The sequence below is a fragment of the Callorhinchus milii genome, unplaced genomic scaffold (assembly GCF_018977255.1).
Source record: "Callorhinchus milii isolate IMCB2004 unplaced genomic scaffold, IMCB_Cmil_1.0 Scaffold16, whole genome shotgun sequence".
In the NCBI taxonomy this organism is placed as follows: domain Eukaryota; kingdom Metazoa; phylum Chordata; class Chondrichthyes; order Chimaeriformes; family Callorhinchidae; genus Callorhinchus; species Callorhinchus milii.
The window spans coordinates 14,792,038-14,817,468 of NW_024704757.1; positions in this window are offsets into that span (position 1 = coordinate 14,792,038).

Consider the following 25,431-nt stretch of genomic DNA (forward strand, 5'->3'; position numbering starts at 1 on the left):
TAAGTCCTGCATCTAACCACCCCCTTTCCCTCCCTCCCTCCCTCCCTCCCTCCCTCCATCCCTCCCTCTCGCCTCCCACTCGGTCTCACAAAAACCACATTCAGACCTGCATCTGCCTCTTCAACCCCCTGATACACCACACCTGCTCAAGCACAAGGATTCTCCTCAGTGGCTTTTAGTTTGCCCCCTGTGCGCGCTCTCTCAACCACCGCGCCCCCCCCCCCCACCTCCCCACTTTACCCCCCACCCCCGCTTGCTTTGAATCGCCTTGTGGTGGTGATGTGACCAGCAGATGCTGTGCTTACAAGAACCTTGATCAACTTTCCCCCAAAGGCTTACAGAAATCAAACAAACTGGGGGAGCTCGATGGGGCTTAGTGAGTGCGTTCCCACTGCCAGGGCAGCCCAATGTACTGTTGGCACCAACGTTGACGCAGACTGCGTTGGACACTCCTGCCCACAGCGATACAAGCGTTCCAGGCGTAGTATTCTCTGGGCCGCTACCCTGTGCGAGAGGTGCTATTAGAAATATAGAAATGCAAGTTGTTCTTGTTAGTACATGTGGTGTTTCCCAACCGATCCACTTGGATTACCTCCATCGGTGGCTGCACTTTCATTAAGCCGCGACGGCCCGAAACTCCAGAGCACTCTTTCTCCAGTGCTCCGTCTTGTCCCTTTCCTTTCCCTCCTGATCCCAACTCCCTGCTCATGGAAATAATTAAATGGTTCTCGCGCTTCATATCGTACGTGCCTTATATCATCAAGTCCCTCGCGACATAAGGCTCTCTAGCACTCACTGTGAGGGTGTAGTGACTGTATTTGTAAAGTGAAAGACCGATTTGCAAAAAGAAATCTGTAGGATTATTGGCCGCGGGGGAACACAGGAGAAACTCTCACGCAGGATAGCGCCCCGGAGAATGCTACAGTCAACTCACTGTAGAGTATATCCTGTGAAGCGCTTTGAGAGGTTTAGAAGACGTGATAAGGCGCCGTATCAAATGCAAGGATTATTATTATTATTATATTGTGAGGTGCATCGTTCTGTACCTACCACCTGTTCCTAAACAGGAAGGGAAATACAAAGATTGTGCAAAATAAATGGCCACGTATGTTCTCTGGGGGTTTAATTAACGTGGATCACATCTGGGTTGGGGAATACACTTGGTGAAGGCAACTCACAAGATCAGCATCAGCCCAGGAGGCTACGGCTAATGCTATGGAAAAGGGCTAAGGTTCTCACACGCTACACCTGCAGTGTGAGGAGAGCATTCTTTCAGGGTTTACCAGTAACACTGGCGCCTTCTGCGTAACTCGGACGACACCCCTTTGCATTCGATGGAATAATAATAATAAATAATAAATAACAATCCTTGCATTTAGTAGGCCTAACGTGTCCCGAGCAAGCCTCAAAGCACTTATAATAATAATAATAATAATCCTTGCATTTGATATAGCGCTTTTCACGTCGGGAGGACGTCCCAAAGCGCTTCACAGAATATACTGTAAAGTGAATTGACTGTATATTTGTGGGCGAACGCGGCAGCCAATTGCGCACAGCAATGTCCCACAAACAGTCGTAGATTGAAAATGACCAATTTATTATTGTTTGGGGTTTTGGAGGGATTATTATTAGGCGTGTGGAGTAAGGAAACTTGCCCAAGGTTTCGCCCTGCCTGGAATTGAACCCAGGTGTCTTGCTTGCAAAGCAAGTGCTCTAACCACTGAGCCACAGGACTCCACTGCACTTCACTGCAAAGGGTAGTGACTGTGTGTTGTGTAGGTGAACACAGCCAAATTCCGTTCAGCAAAGCCTCCCCCACCCCCCTCCCACACACACACACACACACACACAGCCGTGAAATGAATGAGCTGAGCAGGAAGCAGGGGACGTCCTCCTGACGTGAAAGGTGCTACACAAATGTAATTTGTTGTTGTTTGGTTTATTTCTTAACTGAGGTGTTCCGATGCTGTGGTGGGGTCTAGGCTTGTGCCCGTAGACTTTTCTTAGACCTTTCAACTCGCCCTGCCTCGTGCTCCCAATCCACCTGTGTGAAGCACTTTGAAGTGTGTTTCTACCCTGAACGATGCTGTGTAGAGTACATTGTTGATGTTATGGTTGATCAGCTTTGCTTGGGGCTGACGTCAATTATTTTCCTGCCAGGTGTGGAGGAGGGATGTGAAATCCAAGGGAATGTTAATATGGACCTCAGGCACTTCCTCATGGGCATTTCAAATGCCACAGACTTTGCATAGTTTACTGATCTCGCCCTAAATCAGTCTGTCTGTCTGTCTGTTTGTCTTCGGCAATCATTGGTCCTCAAATGGATTCTACTGTTAGGATTTTCTACTCTACAAAAGGGGGTGCTTTATCACGTTGTCGAGACTTCCCAAAGCGCTTCACTGGATGTACTGTAAAGTGGTTTGACTTGTATTTTGCGGGGAAAACGCAGCAGTCAGTTTGCGCACAGCAATGTCCCACGAGCAGCCATCGAGTGGAGTGACCAATTTTATTTTGGGGGATTTGTTGGCCAGGACACCGGGAGAAACTTCCTTCTCTTTTCAAATAGGGCTCCCCCCCCCCCATCAACCAGGTATTGGAGTGACAGCTTTAAACTCTATGATACGAGGCTTGAACCCACAAGCTTCTGACTCCGAGGCAAGAGCTCTACCACCGAGCCAAGCTGACACACAGTGTTATGCTGCTTGAAGGGCGTTATTTAAACGCAAGGTGTTTCTCTTGTACTACAGATGGTCTTGTAACTGCCTTGAAGCTATCAGAGTCCCCGCTCTGGGAAGATAGTGAACAGTTTGTCAACATAGACGGAGACTGCAGCAGTCAGATGATAACCTTTCCAACCCGCATTGGGTAAGAGTTGTGGGCAAAACATTGCCTTTGCTTTTCCCTCGTTGGGTGCTGTTTTTTTAATTGCACACTTGAGTATACAGAGCATTGCCTTCTCCAGGGACGATGGGAAATAGAGGGGAAAGAGCCACAGGGATTTGTTTGGTACTTTTAGATGCTCAAAGAAAAATAAAGCCTAGCAGATGTTATTTATGCCTCTACATCGGATCATTAGCAGCCTGCAATGAACAACACCACCCAAAACATGTTTGCTAACAGTCAGTCTAATATTGAGGTAATTACAATTGAAATCTACACAAACACTAAAAAATAATAAATAATCCTTGCATTTGATATAAGGCTTCATCACATTGTCGAGACGTCTCAAAGCGCTTCACAGAATATATTGTAAAGTGAATTAACTGTAATATTTTGTGGGCGAAAGACTATGTGATGTGTTGCTCACTGTAGATGTGCACAAGGTCATGTTTTGAACCACGTTTACAACGCATGAACTTTGCAAGTCGTTGCTGATAATCCCGAATGTTTTCCTTCCAAACTGCGCAAAATCAGAAAGCCACATTTCTGCAACAAAATTCTAGAGGTAATTTACAGGAAGAGAAAAGGGTCTCTCTATAGGTCAGAGTGGTTTCAAAGGACAAGGATGCTTTGTTTGTTTAAGCGCTTCCGGGACACTACCCCACGTGAAGGGCGCTACATAAATGCAAGTTGTTGTTGTTTTGTTGGGTCACAAAATGATCGAGTCTGTGTCTCTTTGCCAACGTGGGTCCGAGCTCAGCGCCTGGAGATGCACAGTGTTGGTGGTTAGTGTCCTGTGGTTTGCCATCCAATTCCCAATTGAATACCATGTTTGCAGGTCAGTCTACACGGACTCCTGGATGGCTCATCAGAACAGTGCAGTGTAATTGCTCTCATACCTCTCATAATTACGGATGAATATCTCATTACCGGTGCATTGTTGAGCAAACCCAGTTTGCGATGCTTAATTGTACAGCAGCACGAAGGGCCTGTTTGCCTTTATTTTGGTTCCTGTGAGCTGCCAAACCATGTTTCTGCATAGTTTCCGATCACTTGAATTGTAAGAGCCATACCAGGCTCCACGCGGAAGCTACGTCTGTCGTTTTATGCATGGTGTGAACCCGAGCGATTAATTCAGGACACAAGATGAAGTGTCTCAAAGTGTAAACCAGCCCGAGAAAAAAATAGCTTGAGAAAGAGCCGGCTACTTATTCGAGAATAGGTCGCACGGATCTCAGCAACTGTGCGCAACGAACGGGTTGGCAGGACTAGATTCGTATCTGCAGAAAAAAAGTACTTTGGATGCGTGTAACATTCTAATTAAACACATTTATACAGCACGTCAAAGTTGCATTTCGCTGCATTTCTCTTTAATCGCATCACGTGCTTTTGTTTTCTACAGAGTGTGTGTGTGTGTGTGTGTTGTAAAAAAAAATCTTATTTTCCACCCAGATAATCTGCTTAATTGAGCGTTTCGTAGCGAGATAAACGCTCATTTTACACAAACATTTAAACCGTCAGGTTCGTTGCTGTTTTCTCATTGATTCCCATATTCTATTATGTTCAATCTCCTGATCCAATGAGAACTAATTCAAATTTGACACTAATCTGACAGACTGGTTAACCGTCCTCTTATTCAAGCACTAACGACAGAGAAAATCCACTCCCTATTCAACGCAGCAGCTTTGTGTTTCACGTTCCTTGCCGTCTCTAAGTTCAAGCCTTGAATAACGTGGGTTGAAGGGATTGAGATGTGATCTTTCCTCTATCTCCTCCCAACCCCTTTCCCCACCATTGATTTCATTTGTGAGGTTCCTGGGATGGTTTAGTCATTTTAAGGCTTTTTTTAAAAATATATATGATAATAATTTGGTTACTCAATCCGCGACTGTTTGTGGGACATTGCTGTGCGCAATTGGCTGCCCACAAAATATACATTTGACGGACTATTCCGTGAAGCGCTTTGAGACGTCATGAAGATGTGATAAGCCGTTATATCAAATGCAAGGATTATTATAGTCCCGAGATTATACAATGAAGGAACAGGTGCGCGGGAAGGCAATGAAATTTCAAATTCACATCCTTCATACACTTCCACATTGCTCCTTTAGTTTTCTTTAAAGGATTCTCTTAAGAAAATAGCTCAGTGCCTCATGCAGCCATGCCTTTGATCTCCCAGCTAATCACAGTTACTGTCTTCAGTTGAGTCTCATTGCTAGTTGGGGCCTGAGTCACTAAGTGTCGTACCGTCCTAATGAGAATAATCCTTATATTTGATACGCTGCCTTATTACATCGTCGAGATGCCTCAAACTGCTTCACAGGATTTTACTGTGAAGTGTGGTGACTGAGTGTTTTGTAGGCAAACATGGCAGCCAATTTGCACGCAGCAACAGAGTGATTTTTGTCGGAGAAACTCCCTTCGTTTTTTTGACTAGAATAAGAAAGTGAGGTTCTTTCCAGGAACGGGTAGCCCGAGACGGGAGGAGAAATCTGCTGCTGTTTATTCTAGAAAGAATCGTATGATCTTACCAGCCAACCCCAAATGGGTATACTATAGTGAGAATGGGAACATCCTGCTTTTCCCGGTAAAGGGATAAACGTTGGGCGGTGTGGGTGGAAATTGAGCCTTGTTTTAAGAATCCGTCGCAATTTTGCCACAGGCAACACAGCTCATTGACGCCGTCTGCTTTCAGGATATCTTCATAGACTTCATTGCATCCTTTCTTTGGGTTGTCAGTCCCCACTTAATTGGCCTATTCATATCTCTCCTCTTCTGCCACCTCATTAATATCAACAGCAAGTCGTGTGGAAATGCTCTGCCAATGGCCATCAGTCATCAATTACAATGAAGGTTAATTGCGGAGAAGACCTCGGCAAACAATAACAATATAGATCTGTTAGTGATGATAAAGATGCTGTCGTGAATTCGTCCGTCCACCGGATTGTCCAACTGTGCCACTCTTCTCACTACTGACAGGACAGATTTGATGGGGTTCCATCTTGTCATCCTCTCCCCCCCACCCCCCTTCCCCCCCCCCCCCCCACCCACGCTCCCCCACCCCTTTCCCACACACTGACACCCGGTCACAACTTTCCGAGAAGGAATTAAAAAGAGTTAGATTCATTGTTATGACCTGCAACACACCGTTTGTGTTCTGTCGCTGTCGGTCACTCGCCCGCGAACGAAAAGGCAGAGTAACTCGCCTCGGTCCAAGGGAGATAAATCCCCAGTTTCTCATTTAAACGCACGCATCAAACCACAAAGTTGGACTGTGTTTTAAGGTGAACCCGATTTGGAATCTATTCACTTCGCACTCAACTACGTTAAACACCAGACTTGTTTGGTAATTGTTCTTGATGGTGGTGGGTGGGGAGGGTGGGGGGCATTGAGCGTTTAAACACTGGCGTGCACATTACAGTGTTCTCGTGGTACCTTTGTTTTGCTTTCCTCCCCCCCACCCCCCACCGCCCACCCACCCACCCCCCCCCCCCCGGCTCTTTTTTTCTTACAAGAATTAGCTGGACCTTGTATCAGTAAATCGTGTGGAAATGCAGCCGTCAATGAAACTGAACAAGCTGAGGAGAAAGAGACTGAAGAGACTTGCCTCTTAAGTTCTGGTCAAAGCTTCTGGGATGTGACGTCGCATTTTACTCCGTCACTGGTGGCAATTCTGAAACCTTCTCCGACGAGGTTAAGAAATAAGACCGCGGCCCTTATCTTTACACCTCGGAATCATTGCTGTTATTTCCCACCTTTCCAAAAGGACTTAAACGACACAATGGCCGGGGACCAAAAAAAAAAAAAAGAAGTTATCTTTGAATTCCCAATTTTAGTTTTAAAACCTCCGTCGAAAAGTGATTTAAAATGCTTTAATTCCCGTTGAGGCAAAGGAACAAGTTCAGTGCCGACTCTCTCTGTTGAGGGCTTTCCACCTTTTGTCGTTCGGTTTTGCTAGAAAAACATGTCACGTCACAGCCAAGCTGGGCAGTCGCACAGACTGTCACATAGAATTCTCTCTCAATTTGTCTTTATTCTAATCCGTTCCTCCATTGTCACGTCAATCAAAAAGAAAGCCCAGCACTCAGTTTGCTTTCCCTTACTCTACTCCCACGTTGGTAAATGCCATTACTAGTCCCTGAACTTTGAACACCAGCCAGACTGATCAGTAAATTGGTCACGAAATCTACTGGTACTTTACACGGGCTTCTTCGTGTTTTTGTAAGGAATCTGGAGATTATACCCAGTGCGTGCACTAACTCAGAATGAGCTGGTTTGCCTGATAATGGCCGAGGTAATGAGAATATTCCTTGCATTTGATGTAATGGAGCCTTTCGCATCAGGAGTACGTCTCAAAGCGCTTCGCTAGTTTTACGGCGAAGTGTAGTGACCGTGTATTTTGCTGGCGAATGCGGCAGCCGATGTGTGCACAGCAGTGACCCACAAACAGCCATGGAGTGAATGACTCATTTTGTTTGGACATTGTCCAAACTCCCTTCTCTTTTTCAATCGTGCCGTGGGACCTTTAATATCTACCTGGACAAGTAGATGGGACGTCAGTTTAACATCTCATCCGAAGAATAATACATCCAACGATGCAGCACTCCCCCAGGACTGTCCAGCCCAGTCTAGATATAGGGAGATTATAGACTATAGGACTCGTTGACTTATATGAGTTCAAAGTTCATGATGAGGGTCTTGAACTCACAACCTCCGAACTCAGAGGCGAGAGTGATATTAATTGAGCCAGGCTGACAATAATAATAATTATTATTATTATTATGTCACTGGTATATACTGTACCAACACAACGTGCCCTGAGAGAGAGCGGTCACCTCACGTGGAATGTAGCCTCTAAAGAAAGCCAAACCTCGCTGAACAGTTTGGCTTTTAAGTAGACAAAGAGTTATTAATGTTTTGTGTCAAAAGTGAAGCCGAAAGGAATCAATGAGTCAATACCAGACGTATTGTTGAATGTTAGGAGAATAAATCAAATCGGTATTGAAGGTGTAGATCTGTGAAGTTAGCACAATGGGTGCGGCCATTTTCAACCCTTTGTTCTCCCTCCGAGTTTCTCTCCTTTCGCTCCTCAGCTTAAAGCACTGACTTGACAGAGGCCCTGGTGAGGCTCTGCAGATGCCATTTGACCTCTGGCACCTTACGAGTTGGCCATTCTTCACAGGTCAGCGTGGATTAGGTGTGTTTGGCATAATATTCAACCTCTAGGGGTGTTGGAGCCTATCTTTAGCTGGTACCCAACATACCTTGGGGTTCCCACTAATAATTGAACAAGATCACCTTCAAGGTCAAAGGTTTGGTTCAGGTGAAGAAGAATTTCCTCCACGAGCTTCTCCTGAAGTGTTGGAATACTCCAATGTGTTGGGGTCTGATTGATTAGTTGACTGGATCCACTGCAACCTCCCTTCAGCAAAGTCTAACAATCTGGAGTGTGTGCAAGGATGTTTGTGCTCAGATTGTGTGTCCAGGTTATCAGTCTTTTAGCTGCTTTTTAAAGAAAAAAAACTTCACATTTAAATGAGGAGAAGAAGAACACGTTCTTCTCTACGATGGGAATCATTGTGTATTTGGCTTTCGCTGGAGGAACACATCATTCTCTCAAAGTAATGAGACCTGTGGTAATGGTCTATCTAAAATTAAGATTAAAATGAGGGAACACAGTATTCCTTGGAGTGTAGTGAGGCCGTTTGGAGGACATTGCTGTGCGCAATTGGCTGTTGCGTTTTGCCCACAAAATACAGTCAATCCACTATACAGTGTATCCTGTGAAGCGATTCAGACGTCTCGAAGACGCGATTAGGAGCTATATCAAATGCAAGGATTATTATTATTACAATGTTTAGCGAGTAACTGTGACCCCCAGCCCCCCCCACCCCCCCGCGTAGAGAGATATCGATCATCCGCCAGGAGACAGCTGCTTCGCCACACTGCCGTTGGCAGCAAAGACCAGCTCCGCTAAGGCCTGTTTTGCGGGACGTTGCCACGCGCAACTTCTGCTGCCACGTTTGGCTATCAATCCGCAGCCGCAAATCCCAGGGTGGGGGCTTTTTTGTTTCAGGTTCCTGAAAGTAGGAGCTCGTCTCGCTCACTGTAAAGTGACGCGTTGTCTCTGTCGTGCGATTGACGCTTTTGTTGGCCTGCAATTTTTGAGTGGGAGGTCGACTTAAAGTGCTCCGGGAGCCTATCCTATCAGCGCAAGTTGTCGTCGTCGTTGACTTGCACATTTTTCTGCCACTTTGCAGCGAATGCAACAGGTTCACTGCTTTTGCTCTGTCGATTCCTCGCCTGCGGACTGCGTGCGGGAACTGCGTGTCGTTTGTACAGTGGATTTGAAACCCTGGTCGATTTAAGACCCTCATAACTTACACCCGGCAAGAGACACTCAGGTATTCCAAAGCACTGGAGCTGAGCCCTGCTCCGACATCGGCTCTGAATTTCCGTTTAGTATTTCAACCGCAAAAAAACATACAGTCAATTTTTACTTTACAGTATTTTCTGTGAATGGGCTTTGAGAACGTCTCGAAGATGCGATGAGGTGCAGTATCAAATGCATGGATTATTATTGTTATAAAATATTCCGACCTGTTCAGAAGAATGCTCCCGCAGGTCAGCAATAATGCTGCTACTACTACTCCTAATAATAATAATAATAATCCCTACATTTGGTATCGCACCTTATCACGTCGGAAAGACATCTCAAAGCGCTTCACAGGATTAGACGGTGTATTTGTCCAGGCCTAATGGGACATCCTCCTGATGCGAATGTAACTGTGTGCAGTATCATCGCTTTCTGGAGAGCCGTACAATTCTAGACTGGTAAAATTCTCCGAGCCAGCATTGACATCGAACCGAGATATCTGCGATCTGGTTTACGTGTTAATTCAATCGCAACCCACCTGCTCCATTAATCCAACACCCCCCCACCCCCCCCCCCCCCTCCACCCATCCCCAACCACCAGCGCCATCTGTCCTACAAATGCCAAACAAAGAGGAGATGCAGGTAAGGTCAGGAAAGAAGGGATCAGTCACACCGACTAAAAAAAAAATGTTTAGAAAGGGGAAAGATTAGCAGTGTAGTGAAATGACCTGCCAGTCAGGAAACCTTTTTCAAGCTTCGCTGGAAACAGCGCACCTGCTCCCTGTCTCTCAGGGCAGATCAGGCACACGTCCAAAGTAACAAAAAAAATCAGGTTTACATGCGTGTAAATAAGGACATGTCTTTTCTCCGTTATTCAGATATCAAGCTCATTCGGCGGTGGGGGTGGAGGGGGACGAGATCTCGTCGCTTTGCTTTTCTTGCGAAGGGTAAAGCATTGGTGGAACTCTGTTTGAATTCATAAAACAAATCCTGCACGTCCGCTCTTGAAAAAAAAATCTGGGAAATGGAATATTTTTCAACAATCCGCCCTCAAATGTTGGCACCAGGTGCGGTATGGTATGTGTTGCCAGATAGCGGATAAAGTTCCTTCTGTTTTGTCCCCGAAATAACCCCTCTCTCTACCCGGGTTCGATTCCCGGGCAGGGGGAAACCTTCAGCAAGTTTCCTTACTCCACACACACGCCTCTGTTTACCCAGCAGGAAGTAGGAACCCAATTGTTAGTTGACTGGCAGATCACTTTTCCGGGGGTGATAATCCCTTTTAAAAAAAGAAAAGAATATAATAAAATTTTTAAAAAATCATTTGGTCGCTCAATCCATGACTGTTTGTGGGGACGCTTGCTGTGCAAAGTTGGCTGGCGCTTTTCGCCCGCAAAATACACAGTCACTACACTTTTCAGTGTATTGGGTGAAGTGCTTTGGGACGTCTTGGAGACGTGATAAGGCGCTGTATCAAGTGCTTTGCACTGAGGAGAAGTTAATTCACGGAACGCACTGTTCATCCTATGCAATACACGCGGGCTCTACTGTAATATTCAAAAGAAAATGGGCAACGTAAGGGAGGTTGGAATGGCGCAGAGGAGGACATTTTTTAAAACGTTTTTAATGTATAAATATAATTAATCCTCCATTGTTGTGGCAACTTCCGGGTAGATGTTTGACACTGAAGGTAACAATAATGAAAACTGATGTGTGTGTGTGAGAGAGAGAGAGAGAGAGAGAGAGAGGCCTAACTCGTAAGGTTACTCCGAGGCAAGGTTTGAAGTATGGGCTCATTTCTCTTTGTTGTCTGACGTGGTATTGTTGAGTTTACCAGAACTGGGAATTAGTGGGGCTAAAAAAAAGAAAGGGGGCACAGGGGGGGTGTGGGGGTGGGGGGCGACTATAAATCAAGAGGCGATCCCTTCAGCATCTTTTTATTATCATAGAAAATTAGTTCCTTTGGCAACCGTTGAGCTCTGGGTATAAAGTAACTGAACTTGCCCCAAGACTAAGACTTTTTCTCTTTTTGGCCCCTTTTTTTTTCCAATTTGATTGATGGAGCTTAGAGATTAAGATGGAAATTAACTTCAAACTGAAAGAAAAGGAGCACAATAAACATCAGAAGCCAGCCAGCTCTCACTCTTTGTGGAAGCAGACTCAATCCACTTGGGTTAAAAATTTAACCTTTTATATTTCTTACCCCGGGAGAACACTGTTAAGGCTTTCAATTGATTCGTAACCTGTCTCTTCGTGAAGTCTTACTCCTCAAAACACAACTGAGCTGAACGCCGCGTTTTATCATGGTAGCGAACCCGTGCTAAAACTCGTGTTAAAATTTTTTGGACGGGGGAAAAAAAAGTCAATTTAAGATTGTGTGGACGGATTAAACTAGAAAGCGTTGCTTCCCTGATGGTCCAGTGATGAGACTTGGGTCCAGAAAGATTTGAGTTCCTCATTGAGATCCCATGTGGCACTATTCCAAAAGAGAAAGGAGTTCTGCCCAAGAACCACCCACCTCCCCATTATCATTCCAGTGGCAGCCAATCTGTGGCCCACGGGCCGGAACCGGCCCCCAGGCCCATCAAAAAGATGCCCCTCACCCCAACATTCGCACGAATCTGGGGAAGCCCCTGTTCGATCAGTAGTGTGGTGTCAGTTTTTTTCTTGAATACCTATTTGTAAATCGATGGCACAAATCAAGGAATACTCAATCGAGAACATTTATTTTGTTGCCTGACCATAAGGATTGGGTTATTCACCTTCATGTCTGTTTGTGGAACATTGTCAGGAAACGCTATATAAGTGCACTTTGTTGTGGTGGTGGTGGTTGTTGTTGCTCAACCAAAATAGTCTGTCGCGTTTGCCTACAAATACAGTTGGTGGGCTTCGCAGCAAAAGCCTGTGAAATACTTTGAGAAGTCTCGACGACAGGATAAGGCAAACACAAGGGTCATTATTCTATGAAAGCCGTCTGTTGTGTCATTGTATCGGGTAAATCATGGCCAATAATGACAGCACATCACACAAAGCCTGAGAGGGGGAACAAAAAAATCACAATGGTATTATCAACAGAGCTGGTGAACAAAGATAGATAATAGCAGGTCACAGGTACAATGCTTTGTAAAGTAAATTTCAACTCCGAATCCATTTGAGCTTATGATATAAAACCAACGTTCAAACCCTTATCTCTCATTGCCACACCAGTCAGCCTTTTAGAAGGTATTTGACCTTTACGTTGTCAGAATATTTAGATTGACGAGGGCATTCTGTTGCAAACGATAGCGTGAGTATTTTCATACCGTGATTTTTATTAACATTTAATCTAAAACCAGAGATCTCTTTGATAGCAAACTGTAGCTGGTTTTGCCCGTACTGTAGACCGGATGAGAACGAGTTTCAAGAAAGAGCGAAAACTAGTGATTTGATTTGCTTCATTGACAAATATCTGTGCACTCTGCTTGATCGCAGCTCAGTTTGGTTCAAAATGCATATTATTTGGCTTGCAAGCCAGAAATGTTTGACCACAATTCCCCTCTTGGTTTCTTCCGTTGACTATCGCATTTGGACCACTGGACAAGATTCATTAGATGACGAGGTAATGGAGGAATCTGAGCGAGGAATGAAAATGCCCACTGACATTCATACAAAATTGATGTTAGCCAATTACTGAAACCCACTGAATAGCCCCTCGGATTGGGATCTAACATCTGACCTGACCTGTAACCTTTACCCCCTTCTTTCCCCAAACCCACAAAGGAAAAAAAAACCACAGGACATAACCGCTGGCATTATTACAAGCTGTAAAAATGCATCCAGCACAAAGCCCTTAGGTTGATGGACCACAAATGTGAATAATAGCTGTCCGCTATGTGACAGGTTGCCACAGTTCTGTGAGGACTGCCCTCCCCCTCCACCACCCCCAGCCCCCGCTTCCCTTTTCCCACTCCATAGAGTCAGAAACGTAGCATTTAAACTGCAATTTTTCATTTGAGAATCACTTAGACACATCGCATCAGCCAAAAAGAGAACTTAATTGACATGACAGATAACCTCAATGGAGAACTGAATTGGACTGTTTGCAGATGGATGCTGTTCTCACAGCATTTTTACCCTCTGTGTCTCGAAAACCTGTAGCTGAAACAACAGCAGCAAATTACATTTGTATCGTGCCTTTCACGTCGGGGGGACATCCACAAAGCCCTGGAAGCTGGTGCGTTGTAAGCGAGTCCGTGCAAAGTTACGGATGCAAACGTTTCCGTTTCAAACGCGCTTCATTTAGAAGATGTGTCACCATTTTGTGCCAAGCCAACACTGCACAACTTGCACGAAATAAGTGAATGCAGCCGAACCTCCTTTACCAGAACATCCACGTCACTACCAGTGGAACCGGTTGCAATGTTCAGCAAGCTCAGGGTTTTAAAGGAAAATTGTCAGTCAAAGTCGGAGGAAATTAATGAAACTAAATGACAAAACTAGAGGTGGGAGGGTGAGGGGGTGGGGGGCGGTGGGGGGGAATGGCCAGCAAGGAGTTAAAACTGGAGGGTTGAGAGTTATTGTGAAACAGGTGAGACAATATGAAAGAATTAACTCAAATGTCAGCCTGTCTGACTGCTAATGTATGCATCGGGCTATTGGATTAATCACAAGGTCACTCGCTCCCAGTCTCGGTATTGATTGATTGATTTATTCATAAAGGATCTTTTACCGGGTCCTTTCTGTGTTCGAAAAGACCATTAGCACACTTTATGCCGGGTGTCAAATAATAATAATAATAATAATAATAATCCTTGCATTTGATATAGCGCTTTTCACGTCGGGAGGACGTCCCAAAGCGCTTCACAGAACACACTGTAAAGTGAATTGACTGTATATTTGTGGGCGAACGCGGCAGCCAATTGCGCACAGCAATGTCCCACAAACAGTCGTAGATTGAACATGACAAATTTATTATTTACAAACCTGACGCGCAAGCGATATGTATTCTAGAGAATACGGAAACCAGATACGCAGAATAAATATTTAAATCCGAAGCCATTCGACAAATAGGAAACTCGTCTCCTAATTGACGGGGTTTGTTTTTTTACCGTTTTTATTCCCTTTTCTATTCGAAACAGAATCTGCCTGTTCGGGTGGATGTTGAAGATCCCACGGCACGCTTGGAAAAGAGAAGGGGAGTTTTGCCCCGGGTGTCCTGACCAACAAGGCCTCCAAATATTCACACCATGGCTGTTTGTGGGACATTGCTGCGTGCAATTTTTTTTTAAATCCACCGTCGTAACTCGGATATTCTGACACTCAAGTGTCTTTTAAACCCCACATCTGGCGCCACGACCCATTCTGCCTTCCCCCACCTCCGCATAGATCATTATTATTATTATTATTCTAACTCTCTTGTGACGCTTCTAATCCTGTTCCAGTACATTTGCTCAGAACTACCTGCTTAGTCATCTTTCCCACCAGAAATAGCATTACAGTGCACTCAACCTCGAACGCACTAAAAACCTTGCCTTGAGATTTACTAACGTGCACCAGTCCCGCGTTACCCCGATTTTGAAAATTGTCTCAGATAAAATAGATGGTGCGTAAGTAGAATCGCGAGCAGGATTGATTCTAACCGTGCCCTATTAGAGTGGGGGAAGCACCTCTGTAATGCCAGTGACATTTTCCAGGCTCAAAGATAAGTGAGTTAAGTGACGCAATTTGTTCTGTAGGAACAAAAGGACCATTTTCAATCATTGAAACAATCCATAGCCACTGAATCGGAAGACTTCACATCAATCAAAGGGAAACAAAACGCTGCAGGTTATCATGCAGAATATTCTTAAATGTGGTCCACACATTGATTTGCCACTCCAAGACCACTTTCGACAAAGCTACGACTTGCATCGATAACAGTACCTTTTGCTTAAGGTCATGTCCCTAAAGTGCTTTGACGGAGATTGTGCCTGGGGGTGGGCTGCAGGTGGGGGACGTGGGAGGACCGTGGCAAATTTGGGGGGTTTACCCTTAACGTGGAAGCCGTTTTTCTGTAGTTTCAAGAAATTACAGAAAACTGGATATCGACAACAACAACTTGCACTTATATTGCACCCTATCTGGGGGATTGTTGGTCAGGACACCAGGGGAGAAACTCCCTTCTCTTTTCAAAGGTGCCGGAGAGTGAAGGGATTTGAACACCAGTGCGAGGATCTGTAGTCGGGTATAAAATGAACGCTTTTTAAAATAGTTTTTGGAGAACGTTACTCAGCACCCAATAGGTTATCTGATAATCCTTGCATTTGGTTCAGCATTACGCGCTCAAACCTATGCATTTCACATGGGGAGGACGTCCCAAGGCGCTGGACAGTCAGGAATTTGGATCCGAGTTGGGGGCTGGGATCAGAGGCCGGTGGTGGAGGGTGGGGGCCGGTGGGTGGAGGGCAGGTGGGGTAGGAGAGTGGCCGAATGTGCGGTCGAAGAGGAAGGTCTCGAGACGTGCTTTGACGGGGGCCAGGCAGGGAGCGAGGCGAAGGGACTGTGGGACGCACAACTCGGAAGCCAATTTGCGAACGGCGGGGGAGTGGATGACCAATTTGGCTTTGACCTGCGGCTCAGTCTGTCGGCCACGTCCTCTCGTGTGACACGTCGCCTAAAATTCCGCAGCGTCCCGAACAAGTGGCTTCATCAGGAAATGAACGAAAAAAATTTGCATAGGTTTGAGCGCGTAATGTAAACGGAGCAGTGATTACGCGAGGTAGGGCTGAGGTTCAAATCTCAGTCGATTCCCTTGAGTAGAGGATTCAAAGACAACTAGAAATCAGGCGCGGAGGGAGGTGGGGTGGGAGGTGGGGGAGGAAAATTAGCATCAGGTTAATGTCGATGGCCCCACATGTCAATGCCTAGTTTTATTGCCGGTGTGTGCTTTGCACTGATAATTGAATACTGCCCGAGCGTTGGGCCAAATCGTATAAATCCTGTCGAGGAAGCGTCGTGAATGCAATCAGTGCAAAATATAGCTTAAGGTTCCAAAGGATTCAGACTAACACCGACGAGATGTGACAAGCTGATGGTATCAATATTCATGCAAAGAGGTCTGGGAGAGAGATGATGAGATAAACAGAAGCAAGTGTGTGACTGGGCGAGTGACATGAGACCTGCCCTTTCTGATTTGAAGGAAGCTTCATGGTAATTACAACGTAGATCTGTCAGGGTGATAAATGAGTTTCTTCCTTTTAATATCCCCAATTTACAGCTCGTTTAGATTTAATGTCAACATCGAGCATCAGTCAACACCTTTGTATGCGGTGTCTCTTTTCTATATACTGCTGTTGATGAATGTAGAATTATTATTTCCAACCCCCCACACACCCCCCCAACCCCGTTGAATAAATTTACAGATCTGCACAGCTGGGAAGGTGCTGTGATGGGGAAGTTTGGGCAAGTTTCCTTACTCCACTCGCCTCTGCTTACCTGGCAGTGAGTAGGAACCCGGTTGTTAATCGGTTGTTGGATCACCTTCCAAGGGGCTATATCAAATGCAAATATTATTATTGTTATTATTTGCCAGATAAAAGAACGTGCTGAGTTTCAATCTGACGGGCAGCCTCTCTCCCCCAGTGCAGAGAGAATGAATAGGGTTTCATCAGGGAGCTTTCAGCTTGTCTCGTATGAGATCCCAGTTGGCTGAGCCCCAGCGCCCTGGCAAGGAAATGAACTTGCAGAGCCTTGCCTGTGAACAAGTAACAGCAGAGCAGACCCCATACCAAGATGGGAAAAGAACAATCCAAGTGTTGAATGCTTGGAATCTGGGGAGACGAACATAGCCGGACAGAGAGAGGGCACTGAGAGAGAACGCTGCAGAAATGGCCAAGTGGAATTCTGTCCCCTTTCACTGTTTGCCTGAGGATGTTATGGTGGCACAAGTCCCAGCTTGCTGCAATGCTGGACATCATCCTTTAGATTTTCGCGAGGCCTGCGATTGAAGGGAGGGAAGGAGGGGAGGGGAGCGTAAATGCATTGCGTAGCTACGATAAAGCTCTATTTCAGCGAGTGAATAGTAAACCAGTGGAACAGGCTCCCTGGGGAGACGGATAAAGTGTCGATTGTTTCAAACACAGACTAGATAGTTTTCTTTTAGGAAATAAAGTTATGGGATACAGTACGTAGGTAGTTCGAAACACGTCTGAATTGCGACCACCAGGAAGATGGAAGGCGAACTCGATGGGCCTTGGTCTTCTGTTCATCTAGAGTTTCTTATGTTCTTATGAAAGGCCAGACCCTATTCTCTCAAACGTTCAGCAGTGAATGTTTCTCCCACTGGAGTAAGCACTGTGGATCAAGTAATACTGCGGATCATAGCTCTGTGTAACCAGACAATCGTTCGATTTTCTTTCATTCCCAGCCTCCAAATTTGTGAGGCTGGAAAAAAAAACAGTTCCGTTTTCTTGATCTGAGTCGATTTTGTATTTTGTTATTGGTTTCGGTCGAACTTTGATATCAAATTGATCTTTATCTCCTCGTCAAAGTTGTACTTGGAGCAAAGGAACGGACGTGGCTTGCCATACTTCAAACCAACAAATGCACGGTTTGGTAGAAGGTATTTTCGCTGCTCTGAGATGCTCGAACCTACCTGAATGCAAGTTGTTGCTGTTGTTTCGCACGAGCAAAGCTTCAACTGCACCGGGTTGAAAGTCTGCAGAGTCCTGATACTGGATTACCAAACCAGCGTTCTCTTTTTCTGACTAACGTACAATCCAGGCCATTTATTAGTCCATTTATTATTAATACCATCGATTTTTCCTCGTCACTAGACGGTAGGGGATATTAAAAAAGAGGACGTTGAAATTATTTTTGGGGGGGCGGGGGGGGCGGGGGGGGGCGGAATCCGAGGCAAAAGTGAAATTGCCGAGTTTGCCAAGTTCAGCTCCAAGCGATGTGAGTTGTGCTGCGATGGGCTCCGGAACACAATGGTCTGCAAGTCAAAGCGTATGACTGGCACGAGGCACGGGGTTGAAAACAATAAAGAATCCAAGCGCAGGTTTGCTTTAAAGAGCGAGCGAGTCGTTGACGGTTCAGGTCAGCCCGTCGCCAAATAGAGATTCCTGCTCTGAATTCCGTGCTGAATGTAATGCAATGAAATACAACTTCCCTCTGCGTTAAGGCACGGCACCTTTCAAGTCTTGGGGGGAAGTCTCAAAGCACTTTACGCAGGTGGCTGGTCGCTGAAACCAGGTTGGGGGGTGGGGGGGTGTGTGAGTGGGGGTGGGGGAAGAGGTTAAGGGGACGGGAGGGGTTTGCTAGAAGTGTGAGTTAAGATGGGCTTTAAAAGAGGTGGTGGGGGGGAGCAGTAGTTGGAGTGAACAGCAGGGCAAAAAAAGACAGAAAATGTATGCAACGATTTCAGGGAATTGTAAGCATAACATTGTACAGAATGATGCTCTTTGAGAGTAGGGTTACAGCGGCAGGACATGCCGTATATATATATATATGTATATATATATAAAAGGCACACATTTGGAAGATGTTTAATCTCGTCTCGCCTTGTTTCCCAAGTGATGTAACTATGGTGACATGGAGTACGAGAGTTGGGTGTCTGCGGCTGCTTAGTGGACATTGATATATTCACATACCTCCTCCAAGGACTGCTCGATTTCAACAACGTGCACTTATGCAGCACCCTTCACGTGGGGTGGCGTCTCCTCCTTTGAGAAGTTTGTGCCTCCGTACGATTTCAGCGGCAGTTTGCGTTTCTATTTTGGCCAGCCGTGGGTCTGACACAAGCGGACGCCCATCATCGTGCGTAAGGGCATCTAAACCCGGCTGAGTTTCATGTACGCCATCGACTCGACTCGTGGGAATTTCCCTGTTTCTGGAACTGAATGCGCTCTCTCTCTCTCTCTCCCTCTCTCCCTCTCCCCGTCTCCCCGGACGGACGCGCTCTGCTTACCTAATTCAGGAAGAGCGGTTTGGCGAGAGCCAAGGCTCGGGGAGGGTTAGGACGAGAGAACCCCGGTGTGCGAGCGTGTTGGGGTGGGGGGGGGGGGGGAGGGGGGGTAAACCGTTGGGAGTCTAACCCGCTCAAACCGCGCAGCTCGCCATTGAAAGCACTGTCTGGCAAGCACGCATGATATCCAGCGAATAATGTCGTTGGGTTCCTTTATCCACCCATCGCTGGCAATGAGCATCACAGCACTTCTTCCTTTGAGATGCCTATGTCTCTTTATCTGGCCACGGTGTGAGTGTCCAAGAATTCCAGTGAAAATGAAATGCCTTTGCCATTGCCCGTTTGCCAAGGGGAACAATCAGAAGCGTAACCTCCTGGTGAAGCAGCTACTCTTCAGCTCTCAAAGGCTTCTCTTTTTTTGTGTGTGTGTGTTGTATTTTTTTCTTTGGGTAAAAATAAAAGCACAGCTGTTTGTGAATAGAGACGGGGTATCTGGACGCGGGCATCGCCAAGCAAGAAGGAGCGCTGAGAATGTATTTTCTGATGCTCGGGCCAAGAGAGAGGAACACTGAGTCTGAGGAGAAAATGCTGGCAGATTGTCATAAGATAATAATGATAATTATTATTGCATTTGGTATACATGGCGCCTTGTCGCATCTTCGAGACGTCTCAGCGCGCTTCCTTCACAGGATATGCTGAAAAGTGTAGTGACTGTACATTTGGTGGGGGGGGGACGGAAACGAAAGGATGCAGAGAAGCGGGAATTCAGTAGCTGAGGATGGGATGGGTGGGGGGACAGGGTGGGGGTGGGTGGGTGTGGGGGAAAGAGACGCAGTGTGTTACTTTCCCGGTTTGTGACAGTTTCCAGACTCATCCCCGGATTCCTGCACAGCGGGTGCTGGCTTTTCGGAGTGCCCTTGAGGAAACAGAGCGCAGAAGGCGTTTGATTTAGGTACCAAAGCCCTGATATGTGGACAGGACTCTTCCACCCCCCACCCCCCCCCCCCCCCCCCCCAGTAATTTTCTCACGCTGCACCTGGGAACCTCAGAGCGCTACGAGGCACAGATCTCACCGCCACTCGTCCCGGGCGTCTCGTTGCAAAAAAAAAAGGTTCGGTTTCCCAACAAGAACTGCATTGTGCCCAGCGAGACCCTCCCCAGTGTTAATTAAGGAGATTCTCCTTGGATGTGGGTTGTTTGTAAATCGCTGCCTGCGATCGAATCTAAGGGCGACTTAATTCCTCTTATTCTGCCGTTTCTAAAGCCTTTCAACCCTTAAAACGTCTCAGCCTTTTCCCCTTCAATTGCTCGCTTGTCGTCGACTTCGCACATTTTGGGGGGAGAAAAAACTCTGCTTAAAATGAGACGAAATAGATCCTTCCCCGCCACACGCCCCCACAACCCCACCCACCCCCCCCTCCCTCCCCCACCCCAGTGAAAGAAGCTGAAAAAAATCAAAAAAGCACACAAAAAAAAAGGAATCGAGCCCTAATTTCCTGCCTACTGTTTTGCTCCAGTTTCACTGACCTTCCTGAACACTTCAACAAGCGTCCCAGAGCGCTGGACAGGACACTGGCGGAGCACGACTCCGAGCCCGGGGGAAGGTGACCGTAGGCGCCACCTGAAGATGGGGGAAGAAGGGGGCAAGATGGAGGGATAGAGGAAGAGTGTTCCAGGGTTTTGGGGCGTAGAGGCTGACGTAAGAACCAATGGTAGGGAATGTATTTGCCTTGAGTAATGGAGGTGCCTCCGATTTCTTGCACGTTCCCTGTGGTACCAAACGTGCAAGGGAATAACCCCCTAACTCTTCGGCCTGTCTTCTCGTTTGACAACAGGCATTTACTCCACTCAAATCATTTCTCCTGATGGCTTTCAGTTCCAGCACTGCCCTGGCAGCGCTCTCTCTCTCTCTCTCTCTCTCTCTCTCCCTCTCTCTCTTTCTCTCTCAGCGTGATTTTTGTAAGATCCTAACCATGTGCACGGCAGATAACCTTCCGAGTTCGAGCTGCAAGTGACTGCGTTTGCCCCGTGTTCTGCCGCGCGGAAGGTCCCACGTAACGTATCTCCCCAACGTTTGCTCAGGCGAGCGGATGTTGAGACGTCCTGGGTGCCATAGTGAGGCGTGCCCGTCGTACGTGACCGGCCCCTTTGAAACGAGGCCATTTTCTAAACCGTTCTAAGACCCGGAGCCAAACCTGAAGGAATCAGCTGTCGAGCATTCTTGTGGACAACACCGGCTTACGAGACCCACACCCACTTAGACAGAACAAGTTGAAACTCTCAGGAATTTTCCGAGGCTTTAGTTCAGTCAGTGCCAGGCTCTTGTTAGGATCCAGAGGGGGAGGGAGGGAAAGAGTCAATCCACCATTGGTACAAAATATTGCCCAGTAATTGGAAACCGGCCAAGAGAATTTCCAACGCACAAGTCACTTTATGAAGATGCAGCATTGCACTGCAGTCCAGTCCAGGAGGATTTGCAAGTGCTGAAGTAATCAGTGTTGAAAGAATCGGACAAGAGATTTAGAACGGATTTTAGCCCCTACGAAGTGGCATTTCGACACTCTGAGTAATGAGGACCCAAAAGAATAAATCATCAAAAGACATGCGGGCGCCCAACCCGCCCCCCCCCCCCCCCCCCACCTCTCCACCTCCCTGAGTGTTGTAGAAAAAACAGCTGAACACCACAGAGTTCTGCAAATTAATAAAAGGTCATCTTGATTGCTGAACTAAAGGATTCTGTGACACCGAGAACAGCCAACATGTCAATTTCGATGCTTTTCTCCTGAGAAGCGCTGACTTTTACTGTGATACGATTCCATGAGTTCTGGCAGCCCTCCCCCCCTCCCCCCCACGCCCCCACCCCCCCCACCCCGCCACACCTAAGTGTTCATTCTTCATGCTTGAGCCTAGACTGTGAGTTCAGAAAGCTATTGACCCATGGGTGGATTGGCGGGGGTGGGGGAGAGAGCGGGGGCTGCGGACATCAGAGCCAACACTGATCCTGTCTGCACCTGCGGTCCACTTCCTGCAGTGGTCATTATCGGCAGACAGAACCTCGGCTTTAATGTCTCATTCGAAGGATGATTCCTCCAGCAATGCATCGAAGCGTTAGCCCAGGCTGCGAGCTCAAAGCTCCAGACACGCTTCCTAGGATAATAGTAGTGTCAAGTGCGGTTACTGCTGTTTTTTTTGGCAAAGGGGCAACCTGGGCACAGAGTAATTGGCCCAAGGAAGAGTGGGAAGTACAAGCAAAGCTAGAGAGGGCAAAGTTAAGACGTAACTTGGTGTGCTTCGGGGAAGAAATGAACCTTAGGAATTTACGGCACAGAGGAAGCCCCATTTGGCCCGTCGTGCCTGTGCTGGCTCTTTTAAGAGCAAAATCCTTTCAGTCCCATAAAGGGGACCAAAAGAAAGAGAAAGTAATATAATAATGATAATAATAATCCTTGCATTTGATACAGCGCCTTATCACATCTTCGAGACGTCTCAAAGCGCTTCACGGGATATACTGTAAAGTGAATTGAAATTTAAAGTTCAACAACTCTGGGACCTTTCTGATTAGGCTACTAGGCTTCACACAGGGTAGTGGCTTTACCAAATGCCCCACCCAGGTAAGCTCGTGAGCTGTTTTTAGGGTACTTTTCTCTCCCTCTTTCGCTTCCCTTGTTTGGCTTCCTTGATTGTCTGACCATCTCTTCCCCAGAGAGAGTGCTGGTGCGCAACCTCTGCCCGACTCCGCCAACCGCTGAACCAAACGCCAATAGAATTTTAATCGCACCGTTTCTCACTGACCTCCAAACGATACCTCTCAGTCGGCCTCAAGGGCCCGATTTACAGTCCCAGAGACCTTGCTGTTATTAGTGACAGAGAAGTGAATATTGTTTTAATCCACGCTGTGGGGATTAGTGCGTGTTGTGTTATTTTCCCGGGAATTGTGGAAATTACTCATTTCTCATCATTTGCCAATAGGCCTCGAAATATGAATATGATTCATACTCATTCAGTTTTCAAATTGACACACTGTTCGATTAAGCGTTTGTGAACGCAGACACAGACACACGGACACACACCGACACACACCCACACAAATACACACAGACACACACACACAAACACACACACCCACACAGACGCACACAGACACACACGCACACCAGTTGTGTGGTATGGGCAGCTCATGACGATGCCAGGTTTCATGTCTCTCCCCACCCCGCCTCCACCTTCCCCCTCAAAACTGTACTTATCAGAGCTGGCTCATGCGCCCAGTCAAGGAGAGCAGATGATAAATGCGCCAGGTGCCTTATCCCTGACCACTTTCCTGTAATCCCTGCTGGAGAGTGCGTACGTGTCTGAGAGAGGCATGAAGTCATTTACAGAGCATACATCTTCCTCGCTCCACTCCTCCGCTCTCTTGTGATCTGTGATGGCTGCTATAGTCTTGCTCTCCACGCATATCGGGTCGTTTATTCTTCTTTCAATCTTTTTATCTCTCTTTCCCCCCACCCACCACACACACAAATCTCACCCCCAATTAAGATATAACAATAATAATCCTTGCATTTGCTACAGCGCCTTTCCACGTCTTCGAGACGTCTCAAAGCGCTTCACAGAATATACTGTAAAGTAAATTCACTCCAATATTTTGTGGGCGAAACGCAGCAGCCAATTGGGTACAGCAGTGTCCCCACAAACAGTCGTGGATTAAGTGACCAAATTATTATATTATGTTCCTTCTCTGAGTTTAAATGCAAACCTTGGTGAGAATCTCCTAAACTGTCGTTACTTGTGCGAATTACTCCCTTCATTGAGTCAGAGATATTCTCTTGCCTCTGAGTCAGTAGGTTCTGGGTTCGAGCCCCTCATCGGATTTCGAGCTCGGCTGACAAGCCAACACAATGCTGGGGGAGAGGGGATGTGTGCTTCACTGTCAGAGGTGCCGTCCTTCGGATGAGATGTTTAAAATGTACTGCAATACATTTGTCTGTTCAGGACAATGTACAAAAAGACACGGGAGTTTCTCACTAATAATAATAATAATATTATATCCAGCCCAATAATCCTTGGTGAGGAGCCAAGAGAAAATTGTGGTAATGTTGCCTGGAATGTGCCCCCCCCAAAAAAAAATGCATTCAATAAGTATTTATAACGATCTAATCATTTCCTTCGGTCTCTATTACACAGGTGGGTTGGATTTGCATGAGAGTCATTTCAGATTACAAAGTGGTGGATATCATGTCTTTTTATTTTAGAAGCACAAAACCACTTTACCCGCGAAGCGCTTTGAGGCGTCTCAACGACATGATAAGGCGCGGTGTCAAATACAAGGATTATTCTTGCTATTGTCACCAAATCTTTTCTTGCCTTTCTGTGTAAGCTTTGCAGTTCCTTCCGTAGGGCGAACAGGAACCTGTGGGGAAATTTTATTATCCAGCAAACTGGTTTGCTACCCAATAAAGGCTCGAACACGTAACTCAACCTAAAGTTATTTTGACCTGTTGTGAGCTCTTGTTGTGTCGAGGACACGGAGAGAACTGTGAGCCTTATGTCACTTGTCCTGGGCATCTGCTCTGACATTTTTGAACCGGTTTCCACACTTATCAACTGGTTTCTGTTTTTCCACCTGTTGTGGAAACAAGTTGTGATCTCTCATTCTCTTTCTCTCTCGCGCGCTCTCGCTCCTTCTCTCTCTCTCTCTCTCTCTCGCTCGCTGACTTACTCTAATTCACAGTCCACAATGATTTGCAGCATTGCCAAGGCAACCAGAGAGGCATCAGGGGAGGTCAACGATCAGAGGCCTCCACCGTCTCACGCAGGTTGTTTGAGAAAACGCAACAGCAGCCGGTCAGATCTGATCTAACGGGAAGTTAACGCTGATCAATAAGTCTTAGAGGAAAACAACCTGTGTTTGTTCTTACTTTCAATCGTCTCTTGTCTCCATCTCTCCTTATCTCTCTTATCCGTCTTTAAATTCCCAATCTTGAAGCCTACTTCTTTGACCGCCCTTACAGTCATCTCCCCCTCCCTACCGTCCCCCCCACCCTCCCCACTTCCTCACCCTTAGTCGACCCCCAACCCCACTGTGCAGCGCTCTGCGAGACTCTATCTCACGTGAAGGAGGCTGTGTAAATGCAAGTTGTAGATGTCGTTTGTCAGTTTTAATAATATTATTAATAATAATAATCCTTGCATTCGATATAGGGCCTCATCGCGTCTTCGAGACGTCTCAAAGCGCTTCACAGGATGTGCAGCA